Source organism: Chelonia mydas, chromosome 3 (genome assembly GCF_015237465.2).
Source record: "Chelonia mydas isolate rCheMyd1 chromosome 3, rCheMyd1.pri.v2, whole genome shotgun sequence".
In the NCBI taxonomy this organism is placed as follows: domain Eukaryota; kingdom Metazoa; phylum Chordata; order Testudines; family Cheloniidae; genus Chelonia; species Chelonia mydas.
This window is the reverse complement of record NC_057851.1, coordinates 167,771,207-167,798,629: the sequence shown is the minus strand read 5'-3', so window position 1 is coordinate 167,798,629 and position 27,423 is coordinate 167,771,207. Positions and strand designations below refer to the sequence as shown.

The 27,423-nt window shown below is 46.5% G+C and overlaps 1 protein-coding gene and 1 long non-coding RNA gene across 5 annotated transcripts in view; one reads left to right on the top strand and one right to left on the bottom strand.

Annotated features, from left to right (window-relative positions):
- The window catches only part of PLEKHH2 (pleckstrin homology, MyTH4 and FERM domain containing H2), a 121,593-nt gene extending 114,614 nt beyond the window's left edge, over positions 1 to 6,979 (bottom strand). For 2 of the 4 annotated variants that reach the window (XM_037895828.2, XM_037895830.2), the window contains exon 1: positions 6,614 to 6,944. The gene's annotated coding sequence lies outside the window, so the exon portion shown is untranslated. Of the gene's footprint in view, positions 1 to 3,154; positions 3,245 to 6,613 lie in introns of those variants that run through there. The other 2 variants (XM_037895832.2, XM_037895829.2) reach the window with 2 other exon arrangements.
- On the top strand, positions 2,866 to 4,851 carry LOC119565848. The gene is made up of 2 exons (XR_005224899.1): positions 2,866 to 3,020; positions 3,182 to 4,851. It is a non-coding gene; the product is annotated as an uncharacterized LOC119565848 (long non-coding RNA).
- Positions 6,980 to 27,423: the final 20,444 nt, after the last annotated feature.

Here is a 27,423-nt window from a genome sequence, read left to right as displayed (position 1 = left end):
CTCTCTCTTGATGCCCTCAATCAGCACAGGCTAAGTACAGTTCTACTGCCCTTTACTCCTACAATAAGAAAAACAATATTTTGTTACCTCCCCCCACCCCCATTCAAGTGATTTGTAACCCAACCCCAGCCAAAATCTATCACTTGGCAACACAGCTCTGTTTGCTGGATACCTAGGTAGATTAGGTGTGAATGTAAATTCAATCTGGTCCTGAAGCCTTTCCCACCCCAACCCCCAGCTCATCACTAGGTGTCAGGGAGAGTTCATTTAGACTTTGATTACAAATCATAATTTGAAATTATTAGGTTGGCCAACATCACCAAAATGAATGCACTGACATCATAAACAGCTGCATAAGGAAGCTAGTCTATGTTCACGCTTTTCAAATCTATTATGCTTTTTCAGATATATGTATTTTATCATACACTTTATATGCTTTTAAAGTGGTGTATTAATGTTTCAATTTCAATTCAAATTTCCAAACGATCGCTAAATTGGGAACACTGCATGTAACTAGTTGACAAAACGGGGGACGGGTGTTGGGGAAATGCAGACGGGATGTAGGGAACTCCCTGCCTTGAGGTAAGGAAGGATAGGAATTCCTGAGATCTAGTAGACAGGTGCTGAAGCTGGGGCTGGAGCACTCATGGGGAAAAAAAAACATGGTGGGTGCTCAGCACCCACTGGTGGGCCCCTCCTCCCCTTGCTTCCCACCACCAGCAGATCTGCTCCTCCCCCTCTGCAGCAGGTGGGAGGCACTAGGAGATCAGCTGTTCAGTGGTGTGCAGGAGGCGCTGGGGAGTGGGGAGAGGGCAAGGCTGGGTGATGCATTGCGGGGACATGGGGGCAAGTGCCCCAGATGCTGGGGAGAAGAAGAAGCGGCGGGGCCAGAAGCAGAAGGGGCAGAACCAGCCTTTTCTGGCTGCTGAGATGCTGCTGTGCAGCATGGAAGACTGGCCGCTGCCTGAGACAGCCTGGCTGGGGAGGTGGCTTCGCTTCCCGTTTGGGTGCTCAGGATCGGGGGTAAGCAAGCCAGAGCCCCCTGGCATGTTTCCGGCTCACTCTGCTGCAGTCCCCAGCAGCCGAGCCAGGTGGGGAGCGGAAACCACCTCCCCAGCCAGGCTCTTTCAGGTAGCTGCAGAGCAGTGACCTGGGCTCCCTCCTGCCAGGGAGAGCGGCAGAATGTGCCGGGGGTTGGGGGGTCAGGCCCAGAGGGATGACAGAGTGCCCCCCCCACAAGTAACATGGGATGGGGAGAGCATGGTGGCCCCATGTTGGGTGTGGGGTGGAGGATACATACATGACCTCCTCTTTAGATCGTGCCCCCCACTCCCCCATTGGGGAGGCACGAATTGTCCCTTGGGGAAGAGGTGGGGAGGAGCAGGGGTGGGAAGAAGCGGAGTGGGGGTGGGGCCTTGGGGGAAGGGGTGGAGTGGGGGCAGGGCACGGGGTGGAGCTCCCCCCGGCAAATCACACAGTTGGCACCTGTGCTAGTAGACCCTAGGAGAGAGAAGAATTTGAGTAGGAAGAGTGAAGGCAAGATAGGAATTAGTCCAGGGCTGAGAGCAGTAATGTGAGGGAAACGGCAGACCTTGGCTGCTTGGTAAAGGGCCCTGGACTGGAACTTGGAGTAGAGGGTGGGCTTGGGTTCCCCTACCAACCACTGCCAAGTGATATTGTGACTCAGGCAGTCTGCTGGTTCACTGCCCCTCACTGCAGGAGTGACAGGGTCAGAGCAGCAGGCGTGAGGATTGCTGAATGATACTTGTCCAGAGATGTCTCCCCCCCGCCACACACACACACACAAAGGGGAAACCATGGTGTGACCTGGCAGGAGGGCTGAGTTGTGAAGTAGCTGCACTGCGATTACTTGAGAGGAGGAGAGCGGAAAATGGTGGAAGAGAGGGAAGGAGTGAGTGAGTGGGATGATGGGCCGTGTGACTGTTGGAAAGGGATGCTAAACTAATTTTCCTGAAGGGGGTGCTGCTCAATGGTGAGTAGAGCACCTCCATCACAATGAGCCACACACATCCCAAAATATTATGTGTTTTTTTAAGATTAAATGTTTCTGAGCTGTCTTCTGACTTTTGAACTCCCCCAATGTGTCTGACAATTAGTGTTGCCAGTCTACAATAAGAAGTAAGTTTTGGCCACTGCACCCCTACATCAATCAATTTTGTGCCCCAGCCCCCACGCTGACTCTGTACCCTCAACCCCAAATCAGTTAATTTTGTGCCCTCCCAGCTCTCACATCCAACCCAGTCCACCCCCCTACTCATACAACTCTGCACTCCCATTGCCTGCAGTCTCACATCTGCTCTGTGCTCCCAGAGCACCTTTCCTCCTCATGGAGGTGTAGTGGTTCTTCACCCATTCCCATGCCTGGTGGGAGGGAGGGTCTAAGAAGGTTCTCCTTTCTCCTGTCATAGGCCTGGGATTGCAGCATTAGAAAGGAAGAGGGACGAGCAGAGAAGAACTTAACCTGTTTTTAACAAGAGAGGTGGAGGGAAGGAGCCCTAAGATAAGGGGTTCTTTCTGCTACCCCCTTTCCCCATCTCCCTTGTGAAAATGTATTGCCTTCTCCATGTCTTTCTTTCCCTATCCAAAACCTGCCCTTGAGGAGAAGGGGGGAGAGAGAGAGAGTTCTGCCTGCCTCCTGAAGCAGCTGTCATTAGGTGTTCTCCAGGAGGCAGAAAAGTAGGCAAGGCAGCCAATTTAAGGGCGTTTTCCCTTGTATAATCTGAAAATTGCATGAATGCTGGAGCGTCTCCTATCACTGTGAGACTGGCTCCAGAAGAGGCCAAAATTGCATCATTTCCGATAAATTTGTGAGACTTGGCAACACTGAAAGAGGGAGGACTCATCTGTGTTGGAGAGGTAGAGAGATGGGGGACAAGGAGACGATGCAGAGGGATTGAAGGGACTAACGTGCATATGTCAGTGCCTTCTGTGACTGCAGTAATCTATGCGAATGAGTCAGAAGCAGTGGAGGGGGAGAGCTGAGCTGTGGGACATTGGGGGTGAGTGAAATTAACTGTCCAAAACCATAATTAATGCAGAGTCAAGGTTGCCTAGTGCTGAGACATGCCCTTCCAGCATGTGGAGTGTGGCTAAACTTAAACTTCTGGTTTTCAGAGGTTTAAATTTGTGTTACCTTAACTTGTCTTTGCTTGGCTTTCAGAGGATAAAGTTTAGCCACTCTTCAGATGCTGGAAAGAACAACATATGGCACCCCTGGGCAACGATAACTCTGTGGTAACAAAGTTTTTGGGCAGTTAATTCAAGTAGATGTTGAAATTAAATGTTCTGTGTGTTAATTATGGATCTTTTTTGAACTCGTTCACATTGGCAACTTTGGCTAATACTCACATACCTTCATACTTTTTCCTATTTCATAAAATCTGTACTACCACTGCCCTCTACTTTCAATCCCTATTTAAGATTCATCTCTGCTGTGATGCCTACAAAACCATTTGCTGATCGTGGATAGGCAGGTAACAAACTGATTGTGCCTCTTCCTTTTCCCACTAGCTTGCTCTTACTCACTCCTTCGCACTTACTAACTTCCGTATTCCTTCCCTGACCTGTACCTTACTTAAAAAATTAGAAGAAAGGAAGAAACAAAAACAGCCAATAACCAGATGTGATTGTCAAAGGCTGTGTCAATTCTTCACCATATTCATTTGCTTTCATGTTACATCCCCATACCCAATCCTTCAAGTGTCTCTTTTAGGCCCCAAAATAAGAAAGCGGTTAGGCGTGTACTAAAGTCCATCCCTGCCCAGAAAAACACTTACACATATACCTAATTCCCCACTGAAGTCAATGGGACTTAAGCATGTGCTTAACTTTAATATGAATGCTTTACTAAATCAGAGCCTTAGACTTCAATCCTATAAACATTTATGCATTTTCTTAACTTTAAGCACACAAACAGTTCTATCGACTTCAATCTGACTACCAACATGAGTAGAGCTAAGCATATACATAAGTGTTTGCAGAACTAGGGTCTTAGACTGTAAACCTTCCAGGTTTCTAATTTCTTCATTCTTCACCCTACCTGATGAATCTTTGGAAGGCACTGTCTCTAACCCCCATTATCCTTTCTGATGCTGGGGAGCATAGCTTCAGGAGGCATGCTACTAGGGACTGAACCTCATGCTGTATTAGCTCTTCACAGGATTCTCTGCAGAGCTGCAAAATGCACAATGTTCATTCCTTCCCAGCCTGCCCATAACTGTCATTAGCTCCCCAAGTCTCCACTCTCACCCCTTATGCAGAAGCAAGAAGATGGTGCCACAGAGACAATTAATCTGCAAACTTTGTGTGGGAAGAAGCAGATCCAAACAAGGAGAGTTCCATCCGTGCACAAATCTGGGGGGACAATATGGGGACTGAAGACTTTCTTAGGTCTATTTGTCCAGTTAGGAATTTTTATAGCGGTGGGGTTTGTTTGTTATTTTCCCCCCCTTTTGACCAAGTATGGCCACAAAGGATGGAGTCAGCTCAGACAATGTTGCTTAACAGTGCTTGTGGTTACTGGGAAGATGAAAATGTATATAGTTACGGTTGTCATGGAGTTTTTGCTTCTCTGTACGTGTACCACTGCAAGGTAGAGTTAAGGCTATTTGGGTGTTGCACAAACACAACAGTTCAGTATATGGGTATATGTTAATGACCAGTGTGTAAGCTAAGTGGAACTTCTCAGTGTACAAGCTAATTAATATCCAGTTACTGTCTAAATATCACTGATGTAAAGAGTGAAAATAAATTATTTCCTATTATCCAAAAGGCATAAAGGGTTCTGGACATGTTTATTGGCACAAAATAAACTTACAATTGTGGAGTGAATGATCTTACTTTGAATCAATGACTTCCTGTTTCTTGTTTGAGTCCTCAAGGGAGGGGGAAAAAATGAGTTCATCTCTTGGCTTTAACCAAGTGTTCTGATTCAGCACTATAACCTACATAAGTTTCCTGTTCTTTCCCTCCTCACTGTCTCCTACTTTTTTTTTTTAATCTAAGATCTTTTGTAAACTAACAAACCCCCATAAAAAGTGTAAATTATAATTATAGCATCAGACATTACTTGAGACAAATTTGACAAGTCTGGGATGATTTAAACCCTTTTTAAAAAAAGGTTTTGATAAGTTTTTTTTTTCTCCACACATTTCAAGGAGCCAGAAAGAATGGAGATTGTTTAAATAATGAAAGGAAAACTATGTTTTGATTTTTATATCACCAATGTTATGATGTTTTTCATTGTCTTTTTAATACAACACTGTTTTAGTTTAACAATTCGTATAAGCCTCAGGGTGGGTGGCTGGAGAAAGATGGTTGGATAGGTCTTTGTGTTTTACCAGGATTGTGCAGTTTTCAAAACAGTTTGTAGAGGATTTTCTCCCAGCTCCAAAAGATATAATCACTTTGAGATATTAATGTTTGGTGATATGTGGACCATACATGCCTAATCTCAGGGACCCCAAATTTGCAGGATTTTCAGTGCTGTAGCTGTAAAAATGGTGTTGCATAGAGAGGATGACTGGAGAGATGGCCCCTGTATGGGAGTTCTCCAAGAAAGACATTTTTGAGTTTGTCACCGACCACTGTACTGAGCTATGAAGGAACACTGTTAACTTTGGTGGTGGTTTTTTTTTTTATTGACTCCTTTAATATAATTCCAAGTTACGATAGAGAGATGTCCTGAATTTTAAAAAATCCTTTCAAAAATTGATTTATAAAGGGTTTTTCTGTTCCCTTGTAGATTTTTATATGGGTAGTTTCACGAGAGGAGAAATCAACTATGCCCCAATCCTGCAATAAGCACTACATATGTGAACTGCTAAAGAGCTCCACTGGCTGCAATGGAGAACTGTGAGAGTGCAGAGGTCTGCTCACAAAGAGCTCATTGCAGGATCAGGACCTAATTGATTCTACAGCCATAACCCATTGTATACAAAGCACTGTCAAATAAGTAAATGCTAAAAACAAGACTATTTTCACTAACTTACACTTTAAGCTGGTATAAGGTAAAAGTCCTTATTACAGTAGGAACAAGCTTTGCACTCACTAATGGGATTTGCAAGTTGATGGTGTCAATACATACATACATTTCTTTAGTGTTAAGTGTGGGGGGTTCTTCTTGGGAGAGGGCATAGGGCACAGAGAAGCTTTAGTGAGTGACAGGTGTGCAGGAAGCTACCCTATCACCATGCAGGTCTCCATGTTGTCACTTTTCCACTTTAGGCAGGTCTTGTATAGACACACAAAGCTGCTCTGGTGCATCAGTATGTTAGCCCAGTGGATGACCTCATTATCACAAGGCAATGACATCATGACCTTTGCCACGTTATGATGTCCTGATCCTGACTCTATGACATCACAATTTAATGTCATACGATGTCCCCTTTGCCACTGCCTGAGGCCGGACGGGGCTCCACGGCGGGGGCCACCCCGCTCCCCCCACAGGCCCCGCTGGGAGCTGAGGGCACAGGCTGCGGGAGCTCTGCTGCTGAGCGGCCAGGCTGATGGGGGGCGGTCCCGCCCGCAGGAGGAGGCAGCCCCGGGGTCCCGGCCCCTGAGGGAGGAAGGGGGGAAAGAAGTCGCGGCAAACCTGGCAGGGCTCCGGCTGGCTGCGGAGCAGGAGGCCGGTCCCGTCTCTTGTCTCGCAGCTCCGGGCTCCGTTAGGGTCGAAGCCGCCACGGCTCTAACCGCTTCCCCCGCGCCCGTCCCACCATCCCCGCGGCGGGCAGCGAGGGGCCTGAGCGGCAGCCGCGCCGGCCACTGAGGAGCCAGAGGCTGCCCGGCCACAGGACGGCGGGCGGGGCCACCCGACCCCTCCCGCGGCTGCGAGGAGGGGAGGCAGCTTCAGGGCACTGCTGGGGGGGAAGGTCCCAGTTCCTGCGGCTCCCTCCCAGCCAGAGCGCGGGGAACGAGGGCGTGAGACTGCTCCCTTTGGCCAAGGCCGCCAGGGGGCCCCGTCTCGGGGCCCGCCAGGAGCGCCCGGCTAGGGCGGGGCACATGACCCCCTGTGTCTGTGCCTGTGGGGGCACGGGGATCTCTGTGTCTGTGCCTGTGGGGGCACGGGGATCTCAGTGTCTGTGCCCGTGGGGGCATGGGGATCTCTGTGTCTGTGCCCGTGGGGGCACGGGGATCTCTGTGTCTGTGCCGGTGGGGGCACGGGACTCCCTGTGTCAGTGCCCGTGGGGGCACGGGACTTCCTGTGTCTGTGCCCGTGGGGGCACGGGACTCCCTGTGTCAGTGCCCATGGGGGCACGGGGATCTCAGTGTCTGTGCCCGTGGGGGCACGGGACTCCCTGTGTCTGTGCCCGTGGGGGCACGGGGATCTCTGTGTCAGTGCCCGTGGGGGCACGGGGATCTCTGTGTCTGTGCCTGTGGGGGCACGAGGATCTCTGTGTCTGTGCCCATGGGGGCACGGGGATCTCTGTGTCTGTGCCCGTGGGGGCACGGGGATCTCTGTGTCCGTGCCCGAGGGGGCACGGGACTCCCTGTGTCTGTGCTCGTGGGGGCACGGGACTCCCTGTGTCTGTGCCCGTGGGGGCACGGGGATCTCTGTGTCAGTGCCCGTGGGGGCACGGGGATCTCTGTGTCAGTGCCCGTGGGGGCACGGGGATCTCTGTGTCAGTGCCCGTGGGGGCACGGGGATCTCAGTGTCTGTGCCCGTGGAGGCACGGGGATCTCTGTGTCTGTGCCCGTGGGGGCACGGGGATCTCAGTTTCTGTGCCCGTGGGGGCACGGGGATCTCTGTGTCTGTGCCCGTGGGGGCACGGGACTCCCTGTGTCAGTGCCCATGGGGGCACGGGGATCTCAGTGTCTGTGCCCGTGGGGGCACGGGACTCCCTGTGTCTGTGCCTGTGGGGGCACGGGGATCTCTGTGTCAGTGCCCGTGGGGGCACGGGGATCTCAGTGTCTGTGCCCATGGGGGCACGGGACTACCTGTGTCTGTGCCCGTGGGGGCACGGGGATCTCTGTGTCTGTGCCCGTGGAGGCACGGGACTCCCTGTGTCTGTGCCGTTTGGGGGCAGGGGACTCCCTGTGTCTGTTCTCGTGGGGGCACGAGGATCTCTGTGCCTGTGCCCGTGGGGGCACGGGACTCCCTGTGTCTGTGCCTGTGGGGGCACGGGGATCTCTGTGTCTGTGCCTGTGGGGGCACGGGGATCTCTGTGTCTGTGCCCATGGGGGCACGGAGATCTCTGTGTCAGTGCCCGTGGGGGCATGGGGATCTCTGTGTCAGTGCCCGTGGGGGCACGGGACTCCCTGTGTCTGTGCTCGTGGGGGCACGGGGATCTCTGTGTCAGTGCCCGTGGGGGCACGGGGATCTCAGTGTCTGTGCCCGTGGGGGCACGGGGATCTCAGTGTCTGTGCCCATGGGGGCACGGGACTACCTGTGTCTGTGCCCGTGGGGGCACGGGGATCTCTGTGTCTGTGCCCGTGGAGGCACGGGACTCCCTGTGTCTGTGCCGTTTGGGGGCACGGGACTCCCTGTGTCTGTTCTCGTGGGGGCACGAGGATCTCTGTGCCTGTGCCCGTGGGGGCACGGGACTCCCTGTGTCTGTGCCTGTGGGGGCACGGGGATCTCTGTGTCTGTGCCTGTGGGGGCACGGGGATCTCTGTGTCTGTGCCCATGGGGGCACGGAGATCTCTGTGTCAGTGCCCGTGGGGGCACGGGGATCTCTGTGTCAGTGCCCGTGGGGGCACGGGACTCCCTGTGTCTGTGCTCGTGGGGGCACGGGGATCTCTGTGTCAGTGCCCGTGGGGGCACGGGGATCTCTGTGTCAGTGCCCGTGGGGGCACGGGGATCTCAGTGTCTGTGCCCGTGGGGGCACAGGGATCTCTGTGTCTGTGCCCGTGGGGGCACGGGGATCTCTGTGTCTGTGCCCGTGGGGGCACGGGACTCCCTGTGTCTGTTCTCGTGGGGGCACGGGGATCTCTGTGTCTGTGCCCGTGGGGGCACGGGACTCCCTGTGTCCGTGCCCGTGGGAGCACGGGGATCTCTGTGTCAGTGCCCGTGGGGGCACAGGACTCCCTGTGTCTGTGCTCGTGGGGGCACGGGACTCCCTGTGTCTGTGCTTGTGGGGGCACGGGACTCCCTGTGTCTGTGCTTGTGGGGGCACGAGGATCTCTGTGTCAGTGCCCGTGGGGGCACGGGGATCTCTGTGTCTGTGCCCGTGGAGGCACGGGACTCCCTGTGTCTGTGCCCGTGGAGGCACAGGGATCTCTGTGTCCGTGCCCGAGGGGGCACGGGACTGCCTGTGTCTGTGCCCGTGGGGGCACGGGGATCTCTGTGTCCGTGCCCGAGGGGGCACGGGACTCCCTGTGTCTGTGCCCATGGGGGCACGGGGATCTCTGTGTCTGTGCCCGTGGGGGCATAGGGATCTCTGTGTCAGTGCCCATGGGGGCACAGGGATCTCTGTGTCTGTGCCCATGGGGGCACGGGGATCTCTGTGTCTGTGCCCGAGGGGGCACGGGACTCCCTGTGTCTGTGCCCGAGGGGGCACGGGTATCTCTGTGTCAGTGCCCGTGGAGGCACGGGGATCTCTGTGTCAGTGCCCGTGGGGGCACGGGGATCTCTGTGTCGGTGCCTGTTGGGGTATTGGAACCCCTGTGTTGGTGCCCATTGAGGCATGGGGATCTTGGTGTTGGTGTCCACCGGGGCACCTCCATTGATGTATTGGGGTCCCTGTGTTGGTGCTCACGTTGGGGCATGGGGATCTCTGTGTCAGTGCCTGCCAGGGGTACCCCTGTCGAGGTGAGGGGATCTCTGTGTCGGTACCTGACAGAGCTGGTCCCGTCAGGGCATGGGGACCCCCGTCCATGCCCACCAATGGTGTCCCCATTGGTGTGCAGGGACTCCTGAGTAGGTGCCCACCAGAGGCACCCCCATCAGGTCCCCCCTAGGGACCCACTTGTGTCAATAGAATGCTCCACTGTGCTCCATGGGGGCGCAGGGATCCCTGTCTCAGTGCCTGTCGGGGCAGAGAGACCCCTGTCATGGTGGAGGGATCCCTGTCTCAGTGCCTGCCCAGGGTGCCCTCATTGGGGCACTGGGACCCTGTGTTAGAGGTCCTGCTCAACCCATGCAGCCCTGAGATGGAGCATGCTAGGTACAGCCAGACAGTGTTAGGTACTCTTAACTACAGATGTTTCTATTCGCTCCCTCCTGTAATTACATGACTTTTTAACCAAAGGATCGTGCTCTGAGTCAAGGCAGAGGACTCCAGACCTCTAACAGGAAAACCCTTGTATAAAGAAATTTGTATAATTATGTACCTTGTTTTGTTGCTTCAAGAATTCAAATTGGCTTTCCCCCTTTCCCGCCAGTCCTGTGCAGACATCAGTGGAACTACTCACAGTTAAATATACTTGCAAGTGTCTGCAGGATCAGGACACAAGAGGGTAATAAATACACTATTTAGAAATCTTTCATTAATGCTTTTCAGTTTCCTTTGGGAATTTCCTACTGTTGCTATCAAGTCCTGGTTCTTTCAGTTCAGTCATTTGTATCCTGTAATACATTCCCTACCTTTCGCTTTTCCAAATATTTGAAGGAATCATTTAATGCATTGATCCAAATGGGCAGTACCCTGTGATGCTACAGGCTGAGACCCAGAAGTCCAAAAAGAAGATCCATTGACTCCACAGGTCTGTCCACATGGTTTACTTCATAGGAGCAAGGCCTAAGTGTGAGCTGAAGAGCAGATCACAAAAGGGATATCTCTTACAATACATGTTAGAGAAATGAACATTCTCTATTTTCTCTATTTAATTTTTCCTCACTTTGACATAGTTGCATTTATTGTATTAGCTTTCCATAGCATAACTTTGGAATCTTGCAGGACAGTTTTCCTGTCCAAAAAAGCCTAATAAAAATATTTTTAAAATACAAGAGGATTGCTTCTCCTCTGCTCCTCTTAAGTCTGAGCATTAGCCAAAATACTAGATTGAGGAGAAGATCATAATATAATTTGTAATACTGAAATTAATTTTATTAGTGAAATAGTTGTATGGTATAGTTGGTGCATAAAGAACTAACACAAAATGTAATTTGTTGTATTCAAAACTTTTGGAAGCGAATTATATAATAACCTGCATTTCTATTGTAACTTTCATCCTAAGGGATCCTAAATCATATTATAAAGTTAACACATTAATATACCAACTATGTACAAGAATGATGCTGCTATCTCTGGGCTGAAAATGCAGGGTGAATTTTAAGTAGGGCAAAATATAATTACCTGAGTTCCAATTTGGCCAGAGTAATGGACATGAAATCCCTACTCATGGAAAATGTTCCATGGATCCATAAGTAGCCAGAACTTGTTTTATATCTCATCTGTTATTCCTATGTAGATTTTAAATGTAAGAAGATGCAACAAAATGTCACATAAATCCATCTATTAATATGCAGATACATTACAGTGAACATAAGAATGGATATTGTGTATTCATGTAATTGTACCTTTTCAGAATAGTTTACTAATATAAATAAATGATTCATCCTCACAAAGAATGTTGTGTGCAGAACTGATTACCCCATCTCAAAAAGGATATTACAGATGTAGAGAGGGTTCAGGGAAAGGTACTGAGAATGATTAAAGGCATGAAAGAATTCCTATGAAGAGAGATTGAAAAGACTGGGATTGTTTACCTTAGATAAATAAAAGAGGACATGATAAAAATATATAAAATAATGAACAGTATAGAGAAGGTAGATTGAGGACTTCTCTTCTCCCTGTCTCATAACACAAGAGCAAGAGAATATTCAATGAAATTAAAAGGTGGTTAATTCAAAGCTAATGAAACGAAATACTTTTTTATATACAACCTGTAATTGGATTGTGGAACTCATTGCCACGAATTGAGGCCAAGAATGTAGCAAGATTCTAAGGAGATACTGGACATTTATATGGATAACAAAAATGTTCAGAGTTATAATAGTTAATGCTAAAAAATGTTTTGGAGGGACTATAAAACCTCATGCTTCTGGGGTTAAACCAATATTTAATTATTAGGAATTATGATGAGACCTTAACTGGAGAGGGATGGGGCAGATTATCCCACATCTGTCTACTAGGAGTCTTAGCATCTTCCTGTGAAACATCCATTGCTGGCCATTATTGGGGACAGCATACTGGACGGGATGGACTGTGGGTGGTGATCCAGTGTGATGGTGCCTATGTTTTTCCTTGATTTTTGGTTTATTTGTTTTTTTTCATCCTTCACTCCAATATTGTTTTACATTTTTTCTACATTATATGGATTTTTCTCAGTCTCTCTCTATTTTCCCTAAGAATAACTTAAACACCTCCTCCTGATTCTGAAGTTTATCAGCACCTCAGAATTGAGGGTGGCAATGCTGTTAACATTATTCAGCAAAAAAAGTAGAATTTGCCAAATATAAACTCAGGGGTTGGAATTGTGTGCGATCACTGGGGAAATGGTTTTGACTCTCATGACATAAAACTTGACTTTTAGGTTTTTTTTTCTCATTAAATAAGCAGACCAGTCCACGGCTGAGCGAGCTGTCTTCTGGTTACCTGTAGCTTTCTTAAGTGCTTGTAAGGTACCAGCACTGTATTATCTGAGTATGTAGCTCTTGATCACAATGAAGAAATCTGACTGGTTTCAGACTGCCTGTTCCACTGTTAAGAAAATTGTGCTCCATCTGCTTATAAGAGGCTGTACTCCAGACCATGCTTTGTATCAATATAAAATAATGTGAACAGCAATTTACTGTAGAATATTATGATCTATTTATTTGCATTTTAAAGCACTTATCACTGAACCATTTAGATTGAGTATTTTGCCATGTGAAATAAGTGATTTATACAGTAATGTTTTACCAGTTTCAATTTAACAATTGAAATAATGCAGAGTATTTCTATTTGAATTTTGTTTGAAAAACTATTTTTATAATTATAAAACGATTTAAAAAAATTATTACAATATACATATGTTATTACAAAAGGATAAATATGAAGGGAGGACACTGACATAATTTATCTTCACTTTGTCTACAATCTCATAATACATGGGGATATACGGTAAAACACTGTGATGAATTGAATGGGCCCCAGATAGATTCTAGCAGGAAAAGAGTTAAAAATCTCTTTCCAAACAGCTAACAACCTTTGCACTCTAGTAATGGAGACAGGTGATTTAGCAGATGCTAATGAGTCTTATGCTGGCAGCAGCCCCCTGATTCCCAAAATGATCAGGGAAGGAGTTGTGAATAGATTTCAGGTAGATAGTAAGCTGAAGTCTCTCTTTACCTGGATATGTTTAGAATAGCTGGTTAGTTTGTGACTTGGCTAAAATATGTAAAGCTTTGTCTCGTGTATGTTTTCACATGGACTGTTATGTAAGGAATATTTTTTGTTTATTTTATGATTTAAAGAGGCAAGAGATTTTGCTGCAACTTCCTGTTTGTAAACAAGTTGCACATTACAGCATTTCTTCTCTCAAGGTGCTTATATGCTAATACAGGTGTACAGGGCTCTTGTGTAATCTGTCACTGCTCCAACTGGCCCATGATGCACTTGCGGTACAGTTTTCTTGTTTGTAGAGAAAGTTGTGTTTTAAAAGCTCACCTATTCCACAGCTGATCACACACACACACACACTTTGATTTTTTCCTATTTGGCTCTGTGCAGCCTTCAGTTTTTCCATCAACTTGGAGTGATATCAAACCAAGTATCCAAGCAGATTGATATACTGATACTTGCCCTGTCATTTATCCTTCATACTTTGTTTTTTTTAATAGTAGCCACTGAAAAATATGTTCAAGAATATTATGCTTGTTTGAATAGTAGAAAATGTCATTTTTTTAATCTAATAGACTTTGTGTGGGTGAACTTTCCATGTAGAAGTCACCTCATAGAAACAATCACTCTTAAAACTAATTTATTGTACTGAAGAAATCTTACACTGTTTTTCTTTGTTTCTTTTAGCAAAATCTTTTTTAAATTATCTCTTTTATTCTCCTAACAAATTTTATACAAAAATTAATTAAATTCTATATTTCGTTACAATTTTGTTAAGTTTTAGGTTTGTTTATTGTTGTGTGAGTACAAATTACTGTGTAAAATGATGTTGTCTTTGATATGGCAATTAAAGTGTATCAAATATACACAACAAATAGCAGAGGAAGCAGTGCATTTGAAAATGTGGAAAACATCCAAAATATTTATTAGGGCTGTCACGTGATTTAAAAAATTAATTGCGATTAAAAAATTTATTGCGCTGTTAAACAATAAGAGAATACCATTTATTTAAATATTTTTGGATGTTTTCTACATTTCCAAATATACTGATTTCAGTTAAAACACAGAATACAAAGTGTACAGCACTCACTTTATATTTATTTTTATTACAAATATTTGCACTTTAAACACCAAAAGAAATAGTACTTTTCAATTCACCTAATCCAAGTACTGGAGTACAATCTCTTTATCATGAAAGTTGAACTTACAAATGTAGAATTATGTACAAAAAAATAACTGCATTCAAAAATAAAACAATGTAAAACTTTAGAGCCTACAAGTCCACTCAGTCCTACTTTTTGTTCAGCCAATCGCTCAGACAAACAAGTTTGTTTATATTTGCAGGAGCTAATGTTGCCGGCTTGTTGTTTACAATGTCACCTAAAGTGAGAACAGGTGTTCACATGGCACTGTTGTAGCCAGTGATACAAGATATTTATGTGCCAGATGCGGTAAAGATTCATATCTCCCTTTGTGCTTTGACCACTATTCCAGAGGACATGCCTCCATGCTGATGATGGGTTCTGTTCGATAACGATCTAAAGCAGTGTGGACCGACGGATGTTCATTTTCGTCATCTGAGGCAGATACCACATGCAGAAGGTTGATTCTCTTTTTTTGGTGGTTCAGGTTCTGTAGTTTCTGCATCAGAGTGTTGCTCTTTTAAGACTTCTGAAAGCATGTTCCATACCTCATCCCTCTCAGATTTTGGAAGATACTTCAGATTTTTAAACCTTGGGGTCAAGTGCTTTAGCTATCTTTAGAAATCTCACATGGGTATATTCTTTGCGTTTTGTCAAATCTGCAGTGAAAGTGTTCTTAAAAGGAATAACATGTGCTAGGTCATCATCCAAGACTGCTATAACATGAAATATAGGGTAAAACAGAGCAGGAGACATACAATTCTCCCCACAAGGAGTTCAGTCACAAATTTAATTAATGTATTATTTTTTTAATGAGCATTGTCAGCATAGAAGCATGTCCTCTGGAATGGTGGCCAAAGCATGAAGGGGAATATGAATGTTTAGTTTATCCAGTATCAAAATATCTTGCAATGCCGGCTACAAAAGTGTCATGCAACCGCATGTTTTCACTGTTAGGTGACATTGTAAATAAGAAGCAGGCAGAATTATCTCCTGCAAATATAAACAAACTTGTTTGTCTTAGCGACTGGCTGAACAAGAAGTAGGACTGAGTGGACTTTTAGGCTCTAAAGTTTTACATTGTTTTGGTTTTGAGTGCAGTTATATAACAAAAAAAAATCTATGTTTGTAAATTGCACTTTCACGATGGAGATTGCACTACAGTACTTGTATGAGGTGAATTGAAAAATACTATTTTATTTGACATTTTTACAGTGAAAATATTTGTAATAAAAATGATAATATAAAGTGAGCACTGTACACTTTGGATTCTGTGTTGTAATTAAAATGAATATATTTGAAAATGTAGAAAAACATCCAAAATATTTAATAAATTTCAATTAGTATTCTATTGTTTAACAGTGTGATTAAAACTGTGATTAATCACGATTAATTTTTTTAATCCCAATTAATTTTTTTGAGTTAATCGCGTCAGTTAACTGCAATTAATTGACAGCCCTAATATTTATATAAAGTGTATTCTATTATTGTTTAACAGCACAATTGGGGTGACTAGTACTGCATGCAGTAATCAAGGTTTGGGCATATAATGGATTCATATTGTGTCATTATGATATTTTCTGTCTTATTATCTATCCATTTCTTATGGTTCCTAACATTCTGTTAGTGCTTTTGACTGCTGCTTCACATTGAGCAGAGGTTTTCAGAGAACCATCCACGATGACTCCAAGATCTCTTTCTCAAGTTGTAACAGCTAATTTAGACCCAATCGTTTTGTATGAATAGTTAGGATTATGTTTTCCAATATACATTACTTTGCATTTATCAACAGTGAATTTCATCTGCCCTTTTATTGCCCAGTCACGCGGTTTTGTGAAATCCCTTTATAACACTTTTAAGTCAACTTTGGTCTTGATTTTGTTGTTGACATATCCATGGACTGTTACTTATCACCTTATTATCTTCTAGATGTTTGCAAATTGATTGCTTAATTGTTTGCTCCATTATCTTTCCAGGTACAGAAATTAAGCTGACTGGTCTGTAATACGCTGGGTTGGGTTGTAACAGTCAGCACGGATTTGTCAAGAACAAATTGTGTCAGACCAACCTGATAGCTTTCTTTGACAGGGTAACAAGCCTTGTGGATAGGGTGGAAGCGTTAGAGGTGTTATATCTTGACTTTACTGTCTTGCATGACCTTTTCATAAACAAACTAGGGAAATGCAACCTAGGTGGAGCTACTATAAAGTGGGTGCATAACTGGTTGGAAAACCATTCCCAGAGAGTAGTTATTAGTGGTTCACAGTCATAGTGGATGGACATAATGAGTGGGGTCCTGCAGGGATCAGTTCTGGGTCTGGTTCTGTTCAATATCTTCATCAATGGTTTAGATAATGTCATAGAGAGTACACTTATAAAATTTGCAGATGACACCAGGTTGGGAGGGGTTGCAAGTGCTTTGGAGGATAGGATTATAATTCAAAATGATCTGGACAAACTGGAGAAATGGTCTGAAATAAATAGGATGAAATTAAATAAGGACAAATGCAAAGTACTCCACTTAGGAAGGAACAATCAGTTGCACTGTACATACAAAATGGGAAATGAACGAGGAAAGAGTACTGTGGAAAGGGATCTGGGGGTCGTAGTGGATCACAAGCTAAAGTGTAGCACTGTTTAAAAAAAAACGAACATCATTCTGGGATGTATTAGCAGGAGTGTTATAAGCAAGACATGAGAAGTAATTCTGCTCTATTCCACTATGATTAGGCTTCAACTGGAGTATTGCGTCCAGTTCTGGGTGCCACATTTCAGGAAAGATGTGGACAAATTGGAGAAAGTCCAGAGAAGAGCAACAAAAATGATTAAAGGTCTAGAAAACATAACCTATGAGGGAAGATTGAAAAAAATGGGTTTGTTTAGTCTGGAAAAGAGAAGAAACATGAGAGGAGACATGATAACAGTTTTCAAGTACATAAAAGGTTGTTACAAGAAGGAGGGAGAAAAAAATGTTCTTCTTAACCTCTGAGGATAGGACAAGAAGCAATGGGTTTAAATTGCAGCAAGCGAGGTTTAGGTTGGACATTAGGAAAAATTTCCTAACTGTCAGGGTGGTTAAGCACTGGAATAAATTGCCTAGGGTGTGAAATCGTCATCATTGGAGATTTTTAAGAGCAGGCTAGACAAACACCTGTCAGGGATGGTCTAGAATGATAATACATAGTCCTGCCATGTGTGCAGGGGACTGAACTAGATGACCTCTCGAGGTCCCTTCCAGTCCTATGATTCTATGAAAATCTTCTGTCAAACTTTTCTTGATGGGAAATGGCTTTTCAACTAAATGGAAAATTTTGCAGATTCATCAACATTTTGACAATGATTTCAGTTTAAAAGTTTTTGAGGAAAAATTATTTCTTGACCAGCTCTAGTTACTGTCCTGACTTGTCACTTTGTGTTCTATTTAAAGCCTACAATCTGCATTTCAGTGATGGATGAAATGTCATTTATTTGTAAAGTCTTTTTCTGCATATAAAAAAATACAATCTCAAGGTTTTTAGTGTCCCTTCAAAGGTGTAAAGATTTTTTTCTATTGCATGGTGCCACAGAGTGGTGAAATTGTGTATTGCTTTAAATAACCAATTTCCATGAGACTTTTGGCATTTAATTATGAATTTACCTCATCTCTCCTAAACTAGCATTAAAAACAGAAAATCCTCTTCATCCACACAAAGACTCCTTAATGCAAACAGATACAGGCATCACTTGTTCAGGTTATGTATGATTAATTTTAAATTTTGTCTGTGTCACAGGGTGGACTGGTCCTTTAAAGGAGTTGGGCTTAACCTCACCTGTGCCTAGGTATCCAGTTTCCAGGGGATGGGGTTGAGTTTGGGCCTGCAGGTGGGTCAGGTGCCTAAGGGTATGTCTACACTACGAAATTAGGTCGAATTTATAGAAGTCTTTTTTTAGAAATCGTTTTTATATAGTCGATTGTGTGTGTCCCCACACAAAATGCTCTAAGTGCATTAAGTGCATTAACTCGGCGGAGTGCTTCCACAGTACCGAGGCTAGCGTCGACTTCCGGAGTGTTGCACTGTGGGTAGCTATCCCACAGTTCCCGCAGTCTCCGCTGCCCATTGGAATTCCAGTTGAGATCCCAATGCCAATGGGGCAAAAACATTGTCGCGGGTGGTTCTGGGTACATGTCGTCAGGCCCTCCCTCCCTCTGTGAAAGCAACGGCAGACAATCGTTTCGCGCCTTTTTTCCTGGGTTACGTGTGCAGACGCCATACCACGGCAAGCATGGAACCCGCTCAGCTCACTGTCACCGTATGTCTCCAGGGTGCTGGCAAACGCGGTACTGCATTGTTACACAGCAGCAGCTCATTGCCACAACAATAGGCCTGATAACCATCGTCATCATGTTCTAGATGCTCTTGGCTGCTTCAGTAAGATTGTTCAGGAGCGCCTGGGCAGACATGGGCGCAGGGACACAAATAGGAGTGACTCGACCAGGTCATTCTCTTTAGTCCTGCCGGCAGTCGTATTACACCGTCTTCTGCTGAGAAGCCAGGAGATGAGGATGGCTTGCAGTCCTACTGCACCGTCTGCTGCCAGCCTAAGATGTAAAAGATAGATGGAGTAGATCAAAACAAGCAATAGACCAGATTTGTTTTGTATTCATTTGCTCCCCTCTCCCTCCCTCCCTCCATGAAATCAATGGCTGACAATCATTTCAGTGAGGTCTGTCAGGAGCACCTTGAAAAGTTTAATGGAGATTCAGTCCTGCCTGGAATACTGGGAGGAGGGATAGCTCACTGGGCTAAGCATTAGCCTGCTAAACCCAGGGTTTTGAGTTCAATCCTTGAGGGGGCCATTCTGTGTGACAGTTGTGTTTGTTTCTCCTTGATGTAAAGCCACCCCCTTTGTTGATTTTAATTCCCTGTAAGCCATGTCGTCAGTTGCCCCTCCCTCCGTCAGAGCAATGGCAGACAATTGTTCCGTGCCTTTTTCCCATGCAGACGCCATACCATGGCAAGCATGGAGCCTGCTCAGATCACTTTGGCAATTATGAGCACATTAAACACCACGCACATTATCCAGCAGTATATGCAGCACCAGAACCTGCCAAAGCAAAACCGGGCGAGTAGGCTACTTCAGCGTGGTGGCGAGAGTGATGAGGACATGGACACAGACTTCTCTCAAAGCACAGGCCCTGGCAATGTGGGCATCATGGTGCTAATGGGGCAAGTTCATGCCATGGAACGCCGATTCTGGGCCCGAGAAACAAGCACAGACTGGTGGGACCGCATAATGTTGCAGGTCTGGGACGATTCCCAGTGGCTGTGAAACTTTTGCATGCATAAGGGCACTTTCATGGAACGTTATGACTTGCTTTCCCCTGCCCTGAAGTGCCAGAATATCAAGATGAGAGCAGCCCTCACAGTTGAGAAACGAGTGGCAATAGCCCTGTGGAAGCTTGCAATGCCAGACAGCTACCGGTCAGTCGGGAATCAGTTTGGAGTGGGCAAATCTACTGTGGGGGCTGCTGTGATACAAGTAACCAATGCAATCAAAGATCTGCTGATATCAATGGTCATGACCCTGGGAAATATGCAGGTCATAGTGGATGGCTTTGCTGCAGTGGGATTCCCTAACTGTGGTGGGGCCATAGACGGAACCCATATCCCTATCTTTGCACTTGACCACCAAGCCAGTGAGTACATAAACTGCAAGGGGTACTTTTCAATAGTGCTGCAAGCACTGGTAGATCACAAGGGACGTTTCACCAACATCAATGTGGGATGGCCGGGAAAGGTACATGACACTCGCATCTTCAGGAACTCTGGTCTGTTTCAAAAGCTGCAGGAAGGGACTTTATTCCCAGACCAGAAAATAACCGTTGGGGATGTTGAAATGCCTATAGTTACCCTTGGGGACCCAGCTTACCCCTTAATGCCATGGCTTATGAAGCCATACGCAGGCAGCCTGGACAGTTGTCAGGAGCTGTTCAACTACAGGCTGAGCAAGTGCAGAATGGTGGTAGAATGTGCATTTGGACATTTAAAAGCGCGATGGCGCAGTTTACTGACTCGCTTAGACCTCAGCAAAGCCAATATTCCCATTGTTATTACTGCTTGCTGTGCGCTCCACAATATCTGTGAGAGTAATGGGGAGACATTTATGGTGGGGTGGGAGGTTGAGGCAAATCGTCTGGCTGCTGGTTATGCGCAGCCAGACACCAGGGCAGTTAGAAGAGCACAGGAGGGCATGCTGCGCATCACAGAAGCTTTGAAAACCAGTTTCATGACTGGACAGGCTACGGTGTGAAAGTTCTGTTTGTTTCTCCTTGATGAACTCCCCCCACCCCCTTGGTTCACTCTACTTCCCTGTAAGCTAACCACCCTCCCCTCTCCCCTTTGACCACCACTTGCAGAGGCAATAAAGTCATTGTTGCTTCACATTCATGCATTCTTTATTAATTCATCACACAAATAGGGGGATAACTGCCAAGGTAGCCTGGGAGGGGTGGGGGAGGAGGGAAGGACAAGGCCACACTGCACTTTAAAACTTAAAAAATTTAAAACTTATTGAATGCCAGCCTTCTGTTTCTTGGGCTATCCTCTGGCGTGGAGTGGCTGGGTGGCCCGAGGCCCCCCCACCGCATTCTTGGGTGTCTGGGTGAGGAGGCTATGGAACTTGGGGAGGAGGGCGATTGGTTACACAGGGGCTGTAGCGGCGGTCTGTGCTCCAGCTGCCTTTCCTGCAGCTCAATCATACACTGGAGCATATTAGTTTGATCCTCCAGCAGCCTCAGCATTGAATCCTGCCTCCTGTCATCATGCTGCCACGACCTATCATCTTCAGCCCTCTCTTCAGCCCGCAACTTACTCTCTTCAGCCCATCACCTCTCCTCGCGTTCATGTTGTGCTTTCCTGCACTCTGACATTGTCTACCTCCACGCATTAGTCTGTGCTCTGTCAGTGTGGGAGGACAGCATGAGATCAGAGAACATTTCATCACAACTGCGTTTTTTTCGCTAGCCTCTGGGAAGGAGAAGATCCTGTGATCATTGAAACACATGCAGCTGGTGGAGAAAAAAAACGGGACAGTGATTTTAAAAAGACACCTTTTATAGAACAATGGGTACACTCTTTCACGGTAAACCTTGCTGTTAACATTACATACATAGCACATGTGCTTTCGTTACAAGGTCGCATTTTGCCTCCCCCGACCGCGTGGCTAACCCCTCCTCCCTCCCCCCACCACGTGGCTAACAGCGGGGAACATTTCTGTTCAGCCACAGGCAAACAGCCCAGCAGGAACAGGCACCTCTGAATGTCCCCTTAAGAAAAGCACCCTATTTCAACCAGGTGACCATGAATGATATCACTCTCCTGAGGATAATAAAGAACTGATGTTGTTTGAACAGCAGCAAACATACGCTGCAATGCTTTGTTCTGCAATGATTCCCAACTACATGCTACCGGCCTGGCATGGTAAAGTGTCCTACCATGGTGGATGGAATAAGGCTGTCCTCCCCAGAAACCTTTTGCAAAGGCTTTGGGAGTACATCCAGGAGAGCTTTATGGAGATGTCCCTGGAGGATTTCCGCTCCTTCCCCAGACACATTAACAGACTTTTCCAGTAGCTGTACTGGCCGCAAATGCCAGGGCAAATTAATCATTAAACACGCTTGCTTTTAAACCATGTATACTATTTTAAAAGGTACACTCACCATAGGTCCCTTCTCCGCCTGGCGGGTCCGGGAGGCAGCCTTGGGTGGGTTTGGAGGGTACTGGCTCCAGGTCCAGGGTGAGAAACAGTTCCTGGCTGTCAGGAAAACCGGTTTCTCCGCTTGCTTGCTGTGAGCTATCTTCAACCTCCTCCACCTCATCTTCCTCATCCCCAAAACCTGCTTCTGTGTTGCCTCCCACTCCATTGATGGAGTCAAAGCACAGGGTTGGGGTAGTGGTGGCTGAACCCCCTAATATGGCATGCAGCGTATCATAGAAGCGGCATGTTTGGGACTCTGACCCGGAGTGGCCGTTTGCCTCTCTGGTTTTCTGGTAGGTTTGCCTCAGCTCCTTAAGTTTCATGCGGCACTGCTTCAGGTCCCTGTTATGGCCTCTGTCCTTCATACCCTGGAGATTTTTACAAATGTTTTGGCATTTCGAAAACTGGAATGGAGTTCTGATAGCACGGATTCGTCTTCCCATACAGTGATCAGATCCCATACCTACCGTTTGGTCCATGCTGGAGCTCTTTTGCAATTCTGGGACTCCATCATGGTCACCTCTGCTGATGAGCTCTGCACTCACCTGCAGCTGGCCAAACAGGAAATGAGATTCAAAAGTTCGCGGGCCTTTTCCTGTCTACCCGGCCAGTGCATCTGAGTTGAGAGTGCTGTCCAGAGTGGTCACAATGGAGCACTCTGGGGTAGCTCCCGGAGGCCAATACCGTTGAATTGCGTCCACACTACCCCAAATTCGACCCGGCAAGGCCAATTTCAGCACTAATCCCCTTGTCGGGGGTGGAGTAAAGAAATAGATTTTAAGTGCCCTTTAAGTTGAAAAAAAGGGCTTCGTCGTGTGGACGGGTGCAGGGTTAAATTGATTTAATGCTGCTAAATTTGACCTCCTAGTGTAGACCAGGCCTAAGCATCACATGACAGCAACCTGGAGGCCATACTTCCTATAAGAGGGAGCCTACTTAGTCAGCATGAGAGAGACTAGTAGGGAGCAGGAAGGCTTTCTTGTAGTTAAGATAGGTAGGTAATAGGAAATATTGGGGGTTCCTTCTTTAACAATAGGTCAGAAAGGAGGCTCTAGAAGAGCCAAGAAATCCATTGCTGGAGTTCTGATAGCAAGGCACCTAGTGGAAGAGATATGAGAAGCCCTAATATGAGAATGATTGGGGAACCCTTGAGGAGAGCCAAAAGGATGTGCAGGAATTGAGCTGAGCATTGCACTAGTAATTATTTTGGGGAAGTTCTATGACCTGTGTTATACAGGAGATCAGACTACATGATCACAACAGTTTCTTCCGGCCTTGGAATCTATGAATCTATGACTGAAGACTAGAAAGCTGATTTCTTTTGTTGGATTCTATGTTTACCCGGGGAGAGGACAAACTATATGACAGGGTTGGAGGGCTATATTAGGCCTCGTCTACAGTACAGAGTTTTGTTGACAAAAGTTATGTCGACAACCAAAAAGCGCTATAATAACATCACTATTGCATGTTCACACTACGCTCCCTCTGTCGGTAGAGTGCATCCACACTTGGTGCTCCAGCAACAACAGAGATAGCAGTGGACTATGGGTAGCTATCCCACAGTGCTATTCACCATCTTATGCCACTAGGACTTGTGGGTTGGTGGAGTGGATCACAGTGCATAATGGTCGTGGGCTCAATGTCCCATGATGCATTGTTTTCTATTCCAGCATTCCATAAGCGTCTGACTGCAGTTCATAGCATTTTTCAGTGGCCCTTGTTTGCTGTCTGCCTGCTAAATCTATGTGAAAGGATGGATCCCACACTTCTCTCTACTGCTCTTTTAAATGTCATTAACACATCATTGATGGCAGTGCAGTTAATCATAAAGTTCCTAACTAAACAGGATTCAGATTTGCCTGAACTGCTGTGTGACAGGGATAGGAGTAACATACAATTACTTTTGGCATTCACGGAGCAGCTGTACATGGTGGATTGTCTCTTTTGGTCTTGGGAAACTAGCACTGAGTGGTAGGATTGCATCGTTATGCAGGTCTGGGATGACAAGCAGTAGCTCCAGAACTTTTGGATGTGGAAAGCCACCTTCCTGGAACTGTGTGCAGAGCTCACCCCAGCAATGTGGCACCAGGACACCAAAATGAGAGCTGCCCTCTCAGTGGAGAAGCGCACGACAATCACAGTGTGGAAGCTGGCAACTCCAAACTGCTACTGGTTGGTCATGAATCAGTTTGGAATCGGGAAGTCGACAGTCAGGGCTGTGGTAATGCAAGTGTGCAGGGCCATTCACTGCATTCTGCTGTGAAGGACCGTGACTCTTGGCAATGTGCGGGAAATAGTGGATGGCTTTGCAGAAATGGGTTTCCCTAACTGCAGAGGGGCAGTAGATGGCACGTATATCCCGATTTTGGCATCAGATCATCTTGCAATGGAGTACATCAATAGAAAGGGATATTTATTGTTCCCATAATATAAGAACTAGGGGCCACCAAATGAAATTAATGGATAGCAGGTTTAAAACAAATAAAAGGAAGTTCTTCTTCACTCAGCGCACAGTCAACCTGTGGAACTCCTTGCCTGAGGAGGTTGTGAAGGCTAGGACTATAACAGGGTTTAAAAGAGAACGGCATAAATTCATGGAGGGTAAGTCCATTGATGGCTATTAGCCAGGATGGGTAAGGAATGGTGTCCCTAGCCTCTATTTGTCAGAGGGTGGAGATGGATGGCAGGAGAGAGATCACTTGATCATTACCTGTTAAGTTCACGCCCTCTGGGGCACCTGGCATTGGCTACTGTCGGTAGACAGAATACTGGGCTGGATGGACCTTTGGTCTGACCCAGTATGGTCGTTCTTATGTTCTTATTTCTCCATACTGTTGCAGGTGCTTGTGTACCACAGTGGGCATTTCATTGACATAAATGCTGGATTGTCCGGGAAGGTACATGATGCACGTACTTTCAGGGACACTGGCCTGTACAGAAAGCTGCAAGGGCAGTGGTGGGCAATCTGCAGCCCGCAGGCTGCACGCGGCCCATCAGGGCAAGCTGCTGGCGGGCCACCATACTGTTTGTTTACATTTGCACGGCCGCTCGCAGCTCCCAGTGGCCACGGTTTGCTGTTCCCGGCCAATGGGAGCTGTGGGAAGTGGTGCGGGTCTGTGCAAGGGTGACTTTCTTTCCAGACCAGAAGATTACAGAAGGGGATGGTGAAATGCCCATAGTGATCCTGGGAGACCCAGGAAATCCCTTACTCACATGGCTCATGAAGCGTTACAAGGGAAATCTGGATAGCAGTAAGGAGCGCTTCAACAGTAGGCTGAGTTGGTGCAGAAGGAGCGTGGAATGTGTGTTTGGCAGATTAGAAGCATGTTGGCGATGCCTTTATGGCAGGTTAGACCTCAATGAGGATAATATTCCCATGGTCATAGCTGCCTGTTGTAATTTGCATATTTGTGAAGCTAAGGGTGAAAGGTTTGCTCAGGGGTGGATTGCTGAGGCACACTGCCTGGAAGCTGATTTTGAGCAGCCTGATACCTGGGCTATTAGAGGGAGGACAATTTGACTCAGGGTAGCTTTGAGGGAACACTTTGAGAATGAGAACCAGGAATGTATATTTCTGTGCTGCAAACTGCAATGCTTCATTAAATCAAGTTTTGTTAGGAAACACCTGTGATGATTTGTGGTCTAGGATCTCAGTAAGAAAATGATTAAACTGCCTGTGTATGTCTTGCTGTCACCTGCTATCACAATTTGTAGGACACAAATAAAGATCAGTTATCTTTCAGATTCTTTGTTTTTATTAAACAAACTATCAACACACATACAAATGCTTGGTAGGAAAAGAAGGGACCATGGAAGGGCAAACCATCAGAGCTGTGTGTAGGTCCAGCTATCATTTTGAAAGCTGTCAGAGGCAGTAGAATGAATGGAAAACTGAGAAGTTCTGGAAAGTATAAGGGAATGTGCGGGTGGAGGGTTTTTTTGGGGGGAGGCATGAAAAACAATTCTGAATATGCTGCAGGGGATGGTAGGCTCACATCTTTACTGACGGCAGCGTTGTGAGGGACTTAAGCATCTCTGTTTGTTCCTCCATTACTTTTATCATCTGCTTAGTGGCATCCTTAACAAAGTTCTGATTTTCTCTTCTGTTCTGCCTTTCAATTTCTCTCCAGTCCCTGTGGTCCCTTTTTTCTGCATCAGAGTATTGCAGGACTTCCCGGAACATGTTCTGCTTCCTCCATCTTCGCCACTTTCTAATCTGGTGGGTGGAAGAGCTCCGCCGGTGTGTAGGAGGTTCCCCAGAAGGCCACATCTGCAGAAACACAAGAAACAATACACAGAAGCATGGTTGTTAGTTCATGGACAGCACTGAATCATTACAGTTTAGAACACCTCTTATAATGTACCAAGCACTTTCTCACTGTCTCTTGGCAAGCACATATCTTGACAAACACCCTAGACATGGTGAGTTTAGCCCAAGGTGCGATGGGGGGTGGTTTTCTATCTGGGTTAAACAGCAATGGTGCTTATGAAAGGGTCATGGTGCAGGCAACTAGGGACAATATTGTAAATTCTCCAACCCTTTTCCATAAGCGGGGGTCACTGAAGCAGATATCTCACTCTTGAGGGTAACCAAGGAAGCAAGGCTACATCTGCTGCACACTTGCGGCTTCCGACCTGGTCCCCATGCTGCTCGCCTGTGTGCCACTTTGGTCCCTGCATAAGTGATTGCAGAGTGGTGCAGGAAAGTGTCATTCAATGAGGGAAGGAACAAAGCAGCTCTGCCAAGGGACGTCTGGCAGAGTATTGCCGAGGACCTCCAGGAAAGTTTCCTAGAGATCTCTCTGAAGGATTCCCCGTAAAATCTCGGTGTGCGTCAACATACAGTTCCGCTGTATTACTTAGCTGCATAGGGAAATGTGCAGCACACAGAAACACAGCTAGCCTTTTACATTTCTATCCCTTGACCCACTTCCACAGTACTCAAAGCAAATGAAAGCTGGACGTCATATAACCGAGGACCATCAACTCAAAAAAAAAACACTTACCAGGGGTCTCCTCTCCCACTTCTTGCTCACCAGGGTGGGAGTGCCTAGACTGGCTAGCAGGGCCGGCTCTACCGTTTCTGCCGCCCCAAGCAGGACGTCTGGAGACAGAAGATGCTGCTGAATTGCCGCCGCGGCAGCCTGCAGAATAAAGCTGCCACCGAATTGCTGCCGTGGCAGCCTGCAGACTAAATCTGCTGCCGATGAAAGAATTGCCGCTGCTGAGGAAAGAGGCTGCCGCCGAATTGCCGCTGCCGC